Source organism: Corythoichthys intestinalis, chromosome 13 (genome assembly GCF_030265065.1).
Source record: "Corythoichthys intestinalis isolate RoL2023-P3 chromosome 13, ASM3026506v1, whole genome shotgun sequence".
Taxonomy (NCBI): Eukaryota; Metazoa; Chordata; class Actinopteri; order Syngnathiformes; family Syngnathidae; genus Corythoichthys; species Corythoichthys intestinalis.
In genome coordinates, this window is record NC_080407.1 from 24,698,539 (window position 1) to 24,714,812 (window position 16,274).

At 41.4% G+C, this 16,274-nt stretch overlaps 1 long non-coding RNA gene across 1 annotated transcript; it reads left to right on the plus strand.

The window, feature by feature from the left end:
* Nucleotides 1–702: 702 nt before the first annotated feature.
* Nucleotides 703–11,596, plus strand: LOC130928574 (uncharacterized). Its single transcript, XR_009066717.1, has 2 exons — nucleotides 703–864; nucleotides 9,227–11,596. It is a non-coding gene; the product is annotated as an uncharacterized LOC130928574 (long non-coding RNA).
* Nucleotides 11,597–16,274: the final 4,678 nt, after the last annotated feature.

Consider the following 16,274-nt stretch of genomic DNA (forward strand, 5'->3'; position numbering starts at 1 on the left):
GTTTGCTAGCAGAATAGCGTTACTGACACTCACGGCAACAAACGGGAAGGGTGAGCGCTGCCGCACCAAGCCACTTCGGCTGCATTTTGGCACATGAAAAATAACGAATACCGTACTAAGGTATGACGGAAAATTTTAGTGGTTTTGAAACCGCGACGTTTTCACACCACGGTAAACCGTGAAACCGATAACCGGCACATGTCTACGTACAACCACTCTCTTTCCCAAAAACAAAAGTTTGTGGATTAAAAAAAATAAAATAAGAAAACTATCGCACGTCCTATTGTTCATGCACACATCACGATGGCGATGTTTAAACGGTATATCGTTCAGGCTTAATATTAACTGATCGAAAATGGAGAAACGACCTTTCAGTAACATCCAATTAGGATGGAATGTTAGGAAGGTTTATATCTGAAGCAGTAGATATTTTGGGGACAGAATATGGCAAATGAAGAAATAAAACTTGACTCATGTGTGATAATGGTCCTGGTCTTGCAGATGTCAGTCAAGTGCATCATCCTGAATGCCAGGAGTGTGCTCGCATGAAAGAAGAAGAGGAGGAAGAGTCGCCATACATCAAGTACGTGGAGGAAGAATTTGTCCACAACCCCCACATTGAGGAGCAGCAGCAACCTCATCCCCTCAAAAAGGAGGAGGACGACCCGCTATATGTTAAAGTGGAGGTGGTGGACATCCCCAAGTGGACTGATGAGCCCTTGAAGGGTGAAGATGGAGGTCCGAGTAAGGCCAGCAGAGGGGCGGAGCTTCTGAGTGGCAGCAGTTCAAAAGAAGGATTCCAAGCAGACAACCTCATCGCTCGACCATCAGAGAGTGACGACTTCAGATCACGCTCGCTGTTCTGTGAGTATCACGTTATTCAAATTGAGGGGAGTGCGAGGCTCTTTCTGAAGAACTGTCATTTTGTTGCATTCGTTCAATCCGTTTAGTCTTTATGCGATAGTGTGTCCAGTCCATGTTGTTTGACAATATTACTTACTCATTATGACGTCGGCACATCAGGGCGAGTTTAAGGTGCAATGCATGTGTGTCTAAACTCATGAAATGGAAGTGCGTATAGAGTGACCATCTGCAGAACATGCATGTGAACCGTGATTGTGTGAAAGACAAGCACATGGCGGAAAACACTCAGATGGCTTGAAGTTCCCTTCTGAGACCCCCAATTTCTCCAGATTTCACAAATGCCAACGTGTATGTGTAATACATCATTGGAAAGTTTAAAATAAAGTTTTGGACTCCCAGACTGGTACATATTAAATAACACTTCAAGTTAGATTTTGCAGCAGAAAACATATTGGGATGATGCCAACGTCTTCATCTTTGCTGTATGCATTGACACTTCTTGAGGTAACGGACAGAGCCATTGTCATCATGGACCTTCTGGTGGAGTGTGGGAAAACACATGGACAAAAATGGAAATTTCCTACAGAATACAATGATTACCAGCTGTAAATTGAGACAGGCTTTCGAGCTGCCACATTTAGATTACCCGGACATATTGAATTACCTGATAAACATGAGTACTTACACCCAACAAAATTTAAAAGCCTTCAAATGCCTTGACGGCTAGAAATACTTTGTAGCAGGATTTGTCAAGGAGCTTTGATTGGCGAAAAACACGTCAGATGTTTACATCGCCGTCAGTAAGGTGAGTACATTTTTCATGCACACTGCTCACAAGTACAGTAGATTAATTTCAAGCAGTTAAATCCTTACAGAGTGGCAGTAGCCCTGGTTTGGATGGTTTTTGTCAGGGAATGCGCGGGCAGGCAGGTGGTGTGGACCCAAATGCAGAGAAACAAAAATGCAAGGCAGGAGGCAGATGGCGATGAACTCAAAAAACGTTTTAATGATATCTAACAAAAACACAAAGTACAACCAAAACCACTGGGGATCAAAGGGCAAGATTCAAACAAAACTTACTTAAATCAGAGGGACTGGTAAACGAGGGCTTGGAACGGACTTGAAGTTTGCACAGACGGACATAGACAATGACGCAACAAGGAGTGACAAGAAACTGGGTCATTATATACGCAGACAAGGGGTAATGAGACGAGGAACAGCTGGGTAACAAAGGTGGATGCAGATTGCAGGATACACTGGGAAAACACACACAGGTGAGAGCAATGGGTAATCACAGGGACAAGTCACACAAGGAGAAACCAAACACAAAACCTAACAGTTTTCTGTCTGAGTTCTATAAAATGTTTTGGAAGCCATTAGCTCCATATTTGTTGGAGGTGTTTATAGAGGCCTTTGAGCTTGGCGCTCTCCCCTAAACGCTAAATCAGGCATGTATCTCCGATTCTCAAGAAGCCCATTAAAATGCAGCTCTTATCGGGTTTTCAATGTTGTGTACATCCACTCAACCGAAGCTCGGTCAGAGGCCTTGTTGGATTTAGATGCTGGGACGGCCTTTGACCGAGTGGAATGGGATTATTTATTTTTTTGTTTGGCAAAATTTGGGTTTGGAATGAAATTTGCATCTTGGATTAGGTCTCTGTACTCGTCTCCACAAGCGTTAGTCAGAACTAATAATACAAATTCCGAATATTTTCACTTATCTCGATCTACCAGGCAGGGCTGTCCCTTAAACCCACTGTTTTTTGCGGTGGCCATTGAACCACTTTCAGCTGCACTGAAATGTCACCCTGATTGACCCTGTAGTGCGACATGGCGTGGAGCTGAAAGTTGGACTTTATGCTGACGATCCCCTGTTATTTTTGTCAGACTTATCTCGTTCCATTCCTGCAGCACTTACTGTTTTAAGTGATTTTAGTAAGATCTCAGGGTATAAACTGAATCTGGGAAAGAGTGAAATATTTCCTGTAAATCAGCTAGCCAAGGTATATCCATTAGAAACATTGCCATTTAAAGTATCTACAGTAAATCAGGTTTTGCTTATCTTGGAGTTTATGTGGCGGACACATTGAGCAATCTTCGTAAGATGAATTTTCAACTGCTGCTCGCACAGCTCAAACAAGACTTCGAAAGATGGTCCTTGCTTAATCTCTCTGTTCCAGCTCGGATAAATTCAGTTAAAATTAGGGATGTCCCGATCCAGGTTTTTGCACTTCCGATCCGATACCGATACTGGCCGATCTGAGCACGTGTTAAAGTTTAAAGTTATTTAGCCTCCTTACTTAGTTGTCAGACTCATGTGGAAAAAGGTTTTAGTACTCTTGATAACAACTAGCCAGCTGAATTAGGTGAGTGTGAATAACACACAATGGTTGGTAACAAGAAACTGACCTGTTTATTCAATGACAAACACAAAACATTATAAATAACAAACAGAAATGGCATAATCAGTCAGTAAAACGTGCAAATAATATTGTAAACTGTCTTAAAAAAGCAAAACACACAAACAACCTCAGTGGAAAATCCCACAAACCCCCCAAGCTATTAGATGCTTTTAATGTTTTGTGCATTAGTTACAAAGCTTGTATAAAAAGCCTCTCTGGTTTAAATAAACGACTATTTCAGTATCAAGTTAACATTTTAATACAGTAAATAAAATACTCAAGTCCCCATTCTTTATCAGCAGCTTTAAACTACATTCAATTCAGTTAATTTTGCGAATCAACTGTTAAAGTTGTTAAAATTGCTCCCGTTATTCCATAATTTCCCTTCTGTCTACTTTCCACATGTGAAACTTTTAAAACTGTTTTGAAGATAGATTCAAGTCATGATTTGCCGATTTAGGAGTATTTTGGATAAAAAATCAATTAGCTTCGCTTGGAAGGTTCACAACAGCCTACTAGGGAAGTCTCCTGCTTTAAGATGGCGGCTGTTTACTCTTGCAACTAGTTTTCAATACTTAAATGTTGCTAACGCCGTCGAGTCCGTCATTTTGCATCTAGTTCTATATACATATGATATCTATTATCTACAGTAAAACGATGTTGACGTAATTTGTAGCGGCTGTCAGCAGCAGTCAGGTATTCTTGTGTTTTTTATCCAGTGGCATGAGTTGAGCTAAAGCCGTGAGTTGAGCATTGGCATTACCCGGGTCTATGACAAGCATGATGTTTACTCGTGGTTCGTTTCTCATTTTGTCCCGAAGACCGCGCTGTGTATTGGTTCCGCTTTACTTGACATATTTCGATAATCGGAATTTGGATGTTTGTGAATCGTTCTCGAATCTTCCACTGCCGAATCGCTCAAGGATGTAATGACGGCTGGGCATGTTGTACTGTGGTTCTAAGTGTTGGATGGTGCGTCTTTACTCACAGGAGATAATGGCTAGTCATCCAGAATGAATTCTTCGGCAATGACTCTTGTTATTCCCTGGGCTTTGGGACTGTAGAGTGCCAGTTTGTCACGCATAGCAAAAGTTTCTGCCAGTGTTAATTGCGTAGGACCTTTCTTTTTGTCTCCGGTTTTCTTAACATACTCCTTATATTGTTTGTGGTGGTATTTCGCTAAATGCTTGATTAGGTTGGTTGTATTAAAACTTCTTGCAGATTTACCACCACGCTTGACTTTATTGTGGCATATGTTGCACTCTGCCTCTTCGTCTTTGTCGTCCTTTAAGGTGAAATTATCCCACAAAGCTGACATTTTTACCGATAACGTCTCTTGGTAAATTGGGAGACGGTAATGTAAATGTAGTGTGTTGAAGGTGTGCCGTAAAATGCGGACCAGATTTTAGGGAAACCGAAGCAAAAACTGGAATGGATTATGTAAATCGGTGCGCTGGATCCGGACCGGACTTTAAGAAAAAACTGGATCGGAAGTCTGGATCGGAATTTTTCCGTGTTGGCCGATCCGATACCGATGCACATTTTTTTGCCCATATCGGCGTCCGATCCGATCCAAATATCGGATCGGGACATCTATGGTTAAAATGAACATTCTTCCTCAATTTCTTTATTTGTTCCAGTGTATTCTGATTTTTCTTCCTCTTTCCTTTTTCAAATCGGTGGACATCTTTATTAGGGATTTTATATGGAATAAAAAGAAACCCAGGTTGCGCTATCAGACACTCCAAAGACCCAAACAACTAGGTGGAATGGCTCTTCCAAATATTTTATACTATTATTGGGCAGGTAATATTAAGAACTTGACGTATTGGCGCTGCTCTGAGAGTACTGAGAGCCCCATTGTGGCTTGATGTTGAAGCCAATTCAGTTAAACCGGTGATATTGAAATCCCTATTGTTTTCACCGCTCTTGTCATCTACCTCTCCATATTCACAAAATTTTGTTGTATTCTCCTGTCTCAGAATTTGGAACCAATTTAGAGCATATTTTGGTCTACAGGCGCCTTCCACTCAGGCTCTAATTTCACCTAATCATGCTTTTCGCCTTTCTCTACTGGATAACACTTTTACTATGTGGTCTATGTTGGGCATAGAAACATTCAAGGACTTATATCTGATTTGAACATTTGCTTCCTTTTAACAGCTATCTGAAAAGTTTTCATTACCTACATGCCATTTTTTCAAATATCTTCAAATTCGCAGTTATTTTCGCTCACCTTGGCCAAGTTTCCCGACACTCCCTGCGGCCTCTGTCTTTGATACTTTTTAAAAACCTTTGCGCTTCACTAAAGGGTGCAATAACGAAGGTTTCTTTAAATAATTACAAAATCGGCTCAGACTCCACTTTAAACACCCTGAACACCCCGTATGGGAGTCGGGTTTGGAAATGAGTATACCTGAAGAGGTCCGGAGAGAAAGCCTGTGTAGGACACAGGATTTCTCAATTTGTGCTAAACACAGTTTTACTCAGTGCAGGATTCTACACAGAGCACATTATACCAAAGTTAGGCTGGCCAAACTATTTGATGCGGTCTCCTCCACTTGTGATCGATGCAATTATATACTCATGTTTTGGTTATGTAATTCTCAAACTGCATTTTGGTCTGACATTTTTGCTGTCTTATCAAAGGTCACTGGGATAGATATTGCTCCAAATGCCTTGACTGTTCTATTTGGTGTGGTTCTAGCAGCATGTTTTCTACACTCTCAGAAAGGGGACCTTATAGCATTTCAACCTTGCTGGCTAGGAGGCTAATTCTTTTAAGATGGAAGTCTCCAGTCCCACCTACGCAAGCCCATTGGATCAGAGAGATTTTGTATTTTCTCAGACTTGAAAAACTTAGATTGGCAGTCTGTGGATTGGCCGAGTCCTTTGAAGACGTCCATCCATTATCTTCCGCTTAGTCCGGGGTCGGGTCGCGGGGGCAGCAGCTTTAGCAGGGAAGCCCAGACTTCCCTCTCCACAGCCACTTCGGTCAGCTGAGCGACATAGTCTCTACAGCGTGTCCTGGGTCATCCCCTGGACCTCCTGCCGGTGGGAAATGCCCGGAACACCTCTCCAGGGAGGCGTCCAGTAGGCATCCGAACCAGATGCCCGAGCCACCTCAACTGGCTCCTCTCAACACGGAGGAGTAGCGGCTCGACACCAAGCCCCTCCTGGATGACCGGGCTTCTCGCCCTATCTCTAAGGGAGAGCCTGGACACCCTGCGGAGGAAACTCATTTCGGCCGCTTGTATCCGGGATCTTGTTCTTTCGGTCACGACCCACAGCCCATGACCATAGGTGAGGGTAAGAACATAGATCGACCGGTAAATCGAGAGTTTCGCCTTTTGGCTCACCGGTGCAGAGTCTGTATCACTGCAGACGCTGCACCGATCCACCTGTCAATCTCCCACTCCCTCCTACCCTCACCCTCACTCGTGAACAAGACCCCAAGATACTTGAACTCCTCCACTTGGGGCAGGGTCTCACCCCTGACCCAAAGAGGGCATGCCACCCTTTTCCGGCTGAGGACCATGGTTGAAGACGTCTGGAACCCTTTTTTGTTATATGTTAGAAGCACAGAACGCCATTTTTGTGTGGATGTTTGAACTTTGCCTGGGATATAACCAAATATATATGTATTAGTTGTTCTTGATCAGAGCCCTTTTCCCTCTAAAGGGGAACAATAATCATAGTTTGTTTTGGAGATGGTGAGGGTGTTTTTTCTTTTGGTGGAAGTGTTTTCGTTCATTTTACTTGGAATTTTTTTGTTTTGTTTGTATGTTTTTTTTTCTGCGTGTGTGTGTAGCGCCTCTCTAGTGTCGCAAACTATGATGAGAGGTGGCTAACCTGAGTTCTTTCCTTTTTTTTCTTTTAAAATCACAATTCAACTATCTTTTTTACTACTATCTGTTATGTAGGCATTCACTGTGAATTTTGAAAATAATTACTATTAAATTATCCGTGTTCTATTAATTCCCTTTTTCAGTTTTCTCACTATTGCAGTTTAAAATGGAAATTCAACACTCATAAACCTTTTATCAAATGGCTTAATAAACACACCAGTTATGTATGAACGATATACATTTAATGAAAAAAAAATAGGCAGATGTTAAATAAAATTTGTTCTCAAAAAGTAGGTTTCAACACAGACTGTCCACACACACAAACAGTTTACCTATGGGCCCTGATTAACTCTAAATCCGGCAAAAAATTAACTAAAATCGTCTTACGTGGCTGGCCAGGTTCGATGCTTGCGTGCGTAGTAGCCTTAAACAAAATGGCTCCTTCACCCGAAGGCAAAATAACTGATTTACCTTAATGTATGCCGTTTTCTCCAAGCAATCCGAAAGGCACATGTTCGTTGAGAAGATGACACTCCTACTCGCTCACTATGTCGTAGAATCCCTCTCAGTCGGTGGCTGCGGGTCAGCGTAGTCCTCCTCGTCGGCTTCGACGTGGAGTTTTCTTTTCCACCAGTTGGTTCGTCCACAAACGCTTCGCTCACTTGTTCAGCAGGTCGCTAGACGTGTAGCCAAGTGTCTGGGCTCACCACGTGTGTCTGTTAGCTTCTTTGTTAGCGACGGGCATCCGCTAGCTTCTGGGTTAGCGACGAGCGTCCGTTAGCCTCTTTGTTAGTGACCAGCTCCGCTCGTTCCGCTTGAGTCGACCACTCAACCACACCCAACAATGACGATTGACTTCTTCCAAGTCTTCTTTTTCAGCACTTTTGCCAAAAGTCATTCAAAAAGTCCACAAATGTGTCAGCTATTCCACTTTGCACGTTACCGGACGTCTCTCACCTCAGCCTTCTCGAACGTTTTTTCCTCTCTCCTCTCTCTGTCTTTTTTTCTCGCCCTTTCACACAACCCCGGAAGTCCTTATTTCCAAACGGTCATGCAGTAAACATTTTTTTTAAACTAAATACACATCTTGTTCTACATATTCTACATTTATTCTAAAATTATGCAAAACATCTCAAAACTGTTTCAATGAAAAAATATATAACAAACATGTAATAATTTTACAGAATATATTTTTTGCTCATAATATACAGTAAACACATAACTTGGTGGTTAATATATGTAAACCTTTTAACTTTTATTTCTCCAACTATTAATATAACATCTGTTTGAAAATACCAAAGTATTTTTAACTATGTTACATTTGCAAGAGGGAAAATGCTCAATTGTCGCCTCATTATGTCATGAGACTCATGTGCCCAATAAACAAAGTCTACCAAAAAAAAAAAAAAACTACGAGCACAACTATCAAATGTCACGCATTGTGAACGGCTACGATGGCACATTTTCATTTCGTTGTCGTATCGTTAGATGTAAATTGGCAATCTTTTCATCACGTTAAAGTCATCAAAGACACGTTTTCAGCTCGTCATCGTCATGAAAAAAATGTTCATGAATGAAATGTCTTCGTTGTCCTCATTGTTGACGAAAACAACACTGCTTGATACCAGAAACTACTTCCAAACCGCGGTCATGTTGGCTGTGAGCCAGGCGTTTTTGCAAGACTGCATCAGCCAGCATGTTGCTTCTCGCTGTGTTTTAATGAGATCATCACAAGAGGACTAAGGTTCTTCACACGATTCAATGGTAAATTTTTTATCTTAAAAACATTTCGACCAAAATAGCTATTTTTGGCCGATAGCTTGCGGTGCCGAATTTTCGGTCTCATCTCTATGTGAAACAATGTCTCTTGTGGCTCAAAATGAAATGATGTGTATTTTTTCACTTTTGTTTTTTGATGAATAATTTTTTAAACCCCACAATGCACTGACTCCACGCAACGTGAACCGCGAAGTCATCAAGGATCACTGTACTCGTCTTCTCCAAGTTTAGTATAAGTCAGAATAAGAATAAGTCCAAGTCAAGAATACAAGACTGGCCGATGAGACCGTGGTGGTCCATAAAATATATCAGTGGTTTTCTTCTGTCTTGCAGGTTTCAGAAGATTTCTTGGTGCCGAGCCAGAATCTCCTGGTGTAAAAGAGGATGTTGAGCTCCCCCAAATCAAAGAGGAAGAGGAGCCAGAGCCCTGTCAACAGAAGGAGAGAGAAGAGCAACTTCCAGTCAAAAAGGAGGAGGAGGAGCTGCCATATGGTAAATAGGAGGAAGACGAGGAGCATATCTCCAGTTCTACTGGTGAGCCCTTGAAGAGTGAAGATGGTCTGAATGAGGCCAGCAGAGCGGCGGAGCCTCAAAGCGGGGGGAGTAGCATCAGCTCAACAGAAGGATTGCAAGCAGACATTTACATTGGTCCATCGGACAGAGATGGCGCTACGTCACACTGAACTTCCAATGATGATGGTCATAAGACATGTTGTGGTGACGACAAACTCTGCAAATGCTCTCAGTTTGGGGAAACCTTTGATACCAAGCAAACTTGTCGTGCGCATATGAGGAGGCACACTGGCGAAAAACCTTTTTCCTGCTCAGCTTGTGGGCAAAGATTCAATTGCAATAGCACCTTAAAACAACACACAAGAACCCACACTGGTGAAAAAAAAACTTTTTTCCTGCTCAATTTGTGGAAAAAGTTTTGTTCAAATGGGAATCTTTACAAAACACACAAGAACCCACACTGGTGAAAAACCTTTTTCCTGCTCAGTTGATGCAAAGAGATTTGTTCATGCATGAGCCTTAACAAAACACACAAGAACCCAAACTAGCGAAAAAATGTTTTCCTGCTCAGTTTGTGGTCAAAGATTCACTCAAAAGAAATACTTGAAAGTACACAAAAGAACCCACAGTGGCAAAAAAAACTTTTTCCTGCTCAGTTTGTGGTCAAAGATTTGCTCAAAAGCACAACTTAGAAAGTCACGAAAGAACCCACACTGGTAAAAAACCTTTTCCTGCTCAGCTTGTGGTCAAAGATTCACTCAAAGAAATATCTTGAAAATACAAGAATCCGCACTGGAGAAAAACCTTGAATCTTGGGGGACCGAACGATTCAATTCTGATTCAGAGGCTCCGATTTCATTATAATTCGATTAGTGACGCACCCCCCCTCCCCCGCCCCCCACTAGCTTTAAAAGTTTTTTACATTAGTACCAAAAATCCTCTCTGGCTAAACCAAACTACTATTTCAATTCAATTCAATTTATTTGTATAGCCCTCAATCACAACAGAGGTCTCAAAGGACTTTACAGAGGCAATATGATACACAATTAGAAATGAAGCAACAAAGATGAATAGATACAGTTCAAGTCCTGGGTATCCCCTATCCTTAAGACCCTCCATGCCGGCAAGGAAAAACTCCAAAAACTCCAGAGTCAATTGGGAGAAAAATGAGAAACCTTGGGGAGTACCACAGTCAGGAGAGATCCACTCCCAGGACGGATAGACAGGAACCCCAGAACGGCTAATGGGAATTAGCAAGCGAAATTATAGTCCGTAAAAATACAGTGGAGTAAAGGAGCAAGAAGAGGTCCCTCTAGTTGGATGAGACGGGGGTAACAGCGAGGACGTCTATCCAGCCAGGGGTCCGGACAGTCAGGAGGCTGCAGCTGAAAAATAGCCCCTCCCCATAGGGGAGGGGGGAAAGGGGACACCGGGTGACTAGTGATGAAGAGACTAGACAACTAGATATTAACATTGGAAAATAGAAATAAAGTAAGACAAGTGGTAGGTAGAGTAAGAAAAGGAGATAGAACTCAGCGGCTGTACTGCCCCCCAGCATTATAGCTTCTAGTGCAGCTTAAACTAAACTGTGAGTCTATTCCGACTTCAACTAGCCTAACCATAAGCTTTGTCGAATAGGAACGTTTTAAATCTAATCTTAAATGTGCAGACTGTCTCGGCGTCTTTAATACTAGCTGGAAGCTGATTCCATAAAACAGGGGCTTGGTGGCTAAAGGCTCTAGCTCCGACAGTACTTTTATGAACCCTGGGAACTACCAGTAGACCTGCATTCTGAGTGTTCTGTTGGGGCGGTATGGAACCAGAGCATCGGTGAGATAAGATGGCCCCAACCCATTAATGGTCTTAAATGTAAGAAGGAGTATTTTAAATTTAATTCTAAACTCGACTGGAAGCCAGTGAAGTGCCTTGAGCACAGGGGTGATGTGCTCTCTTCTATTGGTTCCTGTTAAAAGTCTTGCTGCTGCGTTTTGGACTAGCTGAAGACCTTTTAGAGAGCTTTTAGGACAAGCTGCAAGTAGGGAGTTACAGTAATCCAATCTCGATGTAACGAACGCGTGAATTAATTTTTCTGCATCGCTTTTAGATAAAATATTTCTAATTTTGGCGATGTTGCGCAGGTGAAAGAAAGCCGTTCTACAGGTTTGTTTAATGTGTGCTTTAAACGATAAGTCAGGGTCAAATAAAATTCCTAGGTTTTTAACTGTGGCGCTGGAAGCTACACTTACATTGTCCAGAGTGACTATCTGGGTAGATAAAGAGTCTCTAACACTTTTCGGGCCTATTATAAGGACTTCTGTCTTTTCAGGGTTAAGTAGAAGATAGTTAGTGCTCATCCAGGTATTTATATCTCGGACGCAGGCGCTTAGTTCTTCTACTTGCCTGACCTGCTCAGGTTTAATTGATAAATACAGTTGTGTGTCGTCAGCGTAACAATGAAAGTTAATGCTATGTTTTCTGATGAGATTACCTAGAGGAAGCATATACAGCGTAAACAAGATGGGCCCGAGGACAGATCCTTGCGGCACACCATAACTAACTCTAGAGTACGATGATGATTGCTGGTTTACATTGACAAACTGGTACCTATTAGATAAATATGATTTAAACCAGCAGAGGGCTGCTCCTCTAATGCCTATGTCACATTCTAATCTCTGCAATAAGATATTATGGTCGATTGTGTCAAAGGCTGCGCTCAGGTCCAGCAGAACCAGAATCGAGACTAATCCAACGTCAGCGGCAAGTAACAAGTCATTAGTTACTTTAACTAATGCGGTTTCAGTGCTGTGATGAGCTCGAAAGCCAGACTGGAACTGTTCAAATAAACTATTGTCCTGTAGGTGCTGACAGAGCTGTTTAATTACCACTCTTTCAAGGACTTTGGAGAGAAATGGTAAGTTAGAAATAGGTCTATAATTGGCCAAAATATCAGGATCAAGAGTAGGTTTTTTCAAGAGCGGTTTAATAACTGCATATTTAAAGGACTGCGGCACGTAGCCAGTAACTAATGAGGTATTTATTATATTTAAGATAGTGTCAATAGTTAGAGGCAGGGTCTCTTTAAAAAGTTTGGTTGGGATTGGGTCAAGGAGGCACGTTGATGGTTTGGAGGACATTATAATTGAAGTCACATCAATTTAGTCTACAGTGGTAAAGTTATTTAATATTTTAGAGGGGTTTATAGGAGATTCCGAATTCTTTGTCTGCACTTTATCAGACCTAATAATTGGAAGTGATTCATTTATTTTATTTCTAATAGTTGCGATTTTATTGTTAAAAATTTTTAGGAAGTCATCACAGCTAAGGGTGGTTGGGATATAAGGTTCTATTGAGGTGTGACTGTTTGTCAGCCTTGCTACAGTGCTGAACAGAAACCTAGGATTATTTTTGTTTTCCTCTATTAAGGATGAGTAATATCTGGTTTTAGCCGTACGCAAGGCCTGCTTATATGTCACTAAGCTGTGTTTCCAGGCAGAGAGGGTGTGCTCTGTGTTGGAACGGCGCCAAAGTCTTTCTAATTTACGTGTCGATTGTTTAAGAGAGCGTGTTTCAGCATTATACCAGGGAGAGGCTCGTCTCGGCTTGACAAACTTTAATTTGGAGGGAGCGACGACATCGAGGGTGGTACGAAACGTAAACAGAACACGATCAACAAACTCGTCATTAACAGCAAGGCCGGACATCACTCCTATTTGAGTATCAAGTGAACAGTTAAAAACAGTAAATCAAATAATCAAGTCCCCATTCTGTATCAGCAGCTTTAAACTACATTCAATTAATTTAATGTTGTTAATCAACCGCTAAAGTTGTTTAAATTGCTCTCGTAATTCCATAATCTCCCTTCTGTCTCCTTTTGACACGTCAAAGTTTTACAACTGTTTCATCATTTAAAGATAGAGTCAAGTCATGATTTTGCCGATTTAGGAGTATTTTAGATAAAAAGTTGATTAGGTTCGCTACAACAGATCCTTCTAGAGAAGTCTACTGCTTTAAGATGGCGGCTGTTTACTTACACCGGCAAGTCATCATCATCATTTCGCATCTGGTTCTCTATATATGTGCTAACCCCGCCGTTGTCTGTCATTTCGCTTCTAGTTCAACATAAATGTGATATCTACCGTCGCCGTATGTGGCTGTATCTTTGTAGCAGCTTGCAACTGGGCATTGTTTGTAGCGGCTGTCAGCCGCAGTCAGGTATTACTGTTTTTTTTATCTAGGGGCATGACTTAAACATATTTACCTTCGGTCTGTTCCTCATTGCGTCCCGAAGATAGCGCTGACTGTGTTTTAGTTCTGCTTTATAAGGTATAATTCAATAATCGGAATTTAGATGTTTGTGAATCGTTCACGAATCTTCCACGGCCGATTCATGAATAATCTAAGAATTGGAAATTTCGCACGCCTCTGCTTGGGACCATGTATATTGTAAAAATACAACTCTGTTTAAAATGGTGAAAGACTGAAAATGGCTTTGGCTTCATTTTTTTTGTTTGTTATTTCTTTGCTGAAATGCAACTGATTGTGCTCAATGTGCCAATAATATTGCATTAAATAGATTTTATTATCAGAAAACATTGTCCAAAGAATTGATATTGTATCATCATTAAATTGGTGATTTACACCACACTTTTTCAAAGTACCACAATACATACTTGAAGAATACTACAATCTCCAGTTGGCTGTAAAATCCTTCAAGTTAAAGCCTGTATGTGAGGTGCCACCCTTTGAGTGGCGGTCCAAAGGGGGAAGTTCAGAATTTTTGGCTTAGGGTTAATCTTTGAGTTAGCGGGGGTTAAATTCGTCGGTGGAGTTGATTTAAACAAATTCCGTGCAGTTAGTTAGTTATTAGTTTCAGGGCTCCGGAGTGGCTAAGCTAGCGCACATCAATGAGCTTAAAAAAAAAAAAAAAAAGTCCAACAGAAATAAATGAATTACGGCAGTTTGGTGTAACATTGTTTTGACCCCATTTGTACTTTCAACAACGATCTGAATTTTGAATTTATTTGACTATGTTACATCTGTTAATATTGTTTTTTATTGGCATGCTAGGCAGTGACCATTTACTCGCGCTACTCTCATATTGATCATGAGATGCACATACTCCAGCTTTCCAGCGAAGAGCATTGCCAGAGCGGATCGCCTTGGTTATGCCATTCAAGAATGGGCATTAAGCCCAAGGCGGGTCGGCTCATGACGTCATCCAAGAGTTGGCGCTTTTTGCAAGGCGCGTTGGCTCTGCTTCTCCACTCTCACAGTCCTGTTTGCTCACGTACTCACGTTGCAGTGAATATGGTTTCATCGTGTCAACATATTCTTTAGGTGTTACAAGAAACACGATAAAATGATAGCAACAAAACTTGTTTTAACTAAATTGGCCAATTCATATCTGTAATCTTACCACCAGGTGGATCCCAACTGCATCAGTTCCTGTAACATGACAGTTAATAATTATCTAAGAAAAAGTAACTTTTAACTGTTTCTTTCAACGCAACACAATAAAAAATGAAATCCCATTATTACTTATAAAATGTTATATGGGCACTGAAAACTAATTTCCCTGAAGGAACGGTCCCAAGGGAAAAATAAAGTTTATGTAATTGAATTGAATATCGAGGAATAATGTGCTTGCAAAAGACTTTTTGTCGCAATAGGCAAGTTTCCTGAGCAAAACGTGGGCGGCGCCATTTTGGAAAATTTTTGCTCCGAACTTCCGGTTTAGAAAGAACAACATGAATTGGGATTTAAGTAAGCAGTGTGTTGACAAAGTTAAAACTGCAAAATCAAACCAGAGGAACCCACGGAATCTCCAAAAATAGATTCAGCACGCCGTAGATGAGACTCCGAGACTTTCTGTGCCGTGCGTGTACTCCAGGAAGCGCCTATATGTATATCGTTTGAAGTGGAATGATGTGAATAGCGTCCAACTTCAAAGCGCCAGTGTGGATCTGTCTCGCCATATGCCTTAAACAAAACCAGCTGCAGACAAGAAGATAAGGATGTGATTTATATGGGGCCAGATCAGTCTCATAAGGAACACACACACATGCGCGATGCACACTCATTTAACACGAAACACACACGTGTTGTGGGATTTGTAAACACATAGGACACGAAACACACACACATTGTGGGATTCGTAAACACATAGCACGCAAAACACACACACATTGTGGGATTTGTAAACACATAGCACGCAAAACACACATTCGTCAAAAGTGTGTGTGAATTGTTTTACACGCATTTATAAAATGCTTCCAATTTCAAATTCCCACTTACGAGTGTGTTGATCGTTTTGACACGCCATTAGCGCAGCCGGGAAGAACACATGCATTTTTTCTAAAGTGAGCCTATCTGCAGCCAATCAGACGTTTCCTTCTAAAACTGCCAATCACACGGGCTGGGCTGTTTCGTTACTTCACTGCTTTGCGCCTTCAGGTACAGAACGAGACACGAGTAATGTCGTCTGGCAACTGCGGTCGATATACAGTACGTGGTCAAGCTAGCCGCACTTTCTTTTCAGTTGTGTGCCCGTTTCAGCTTTTATTGCACAGAGACTGACAACGCATGTGTATTGCGTCGAGCTTATAAAAAAAAGTCATGACAGGGACATCGTGTTGATATGTAGTCCAGTGGCCTCAGAAGTTAAGACAATTAACTCGACAAGGATGGATTGCAATTTTCACAGATGGCCTACAACGAAATAATTGAAAACGGTGAGTTTATTTCAAAGTTAAGGCTATTACCCTGTTATTTAAACAAAAGTTTTTGTACTTGTTAAGAAAGCAAACGTAGTAAGATAAACCCAATTAAATGTTTTTGATGTTCCAACAAGTGAATCTTCTTTACTTAC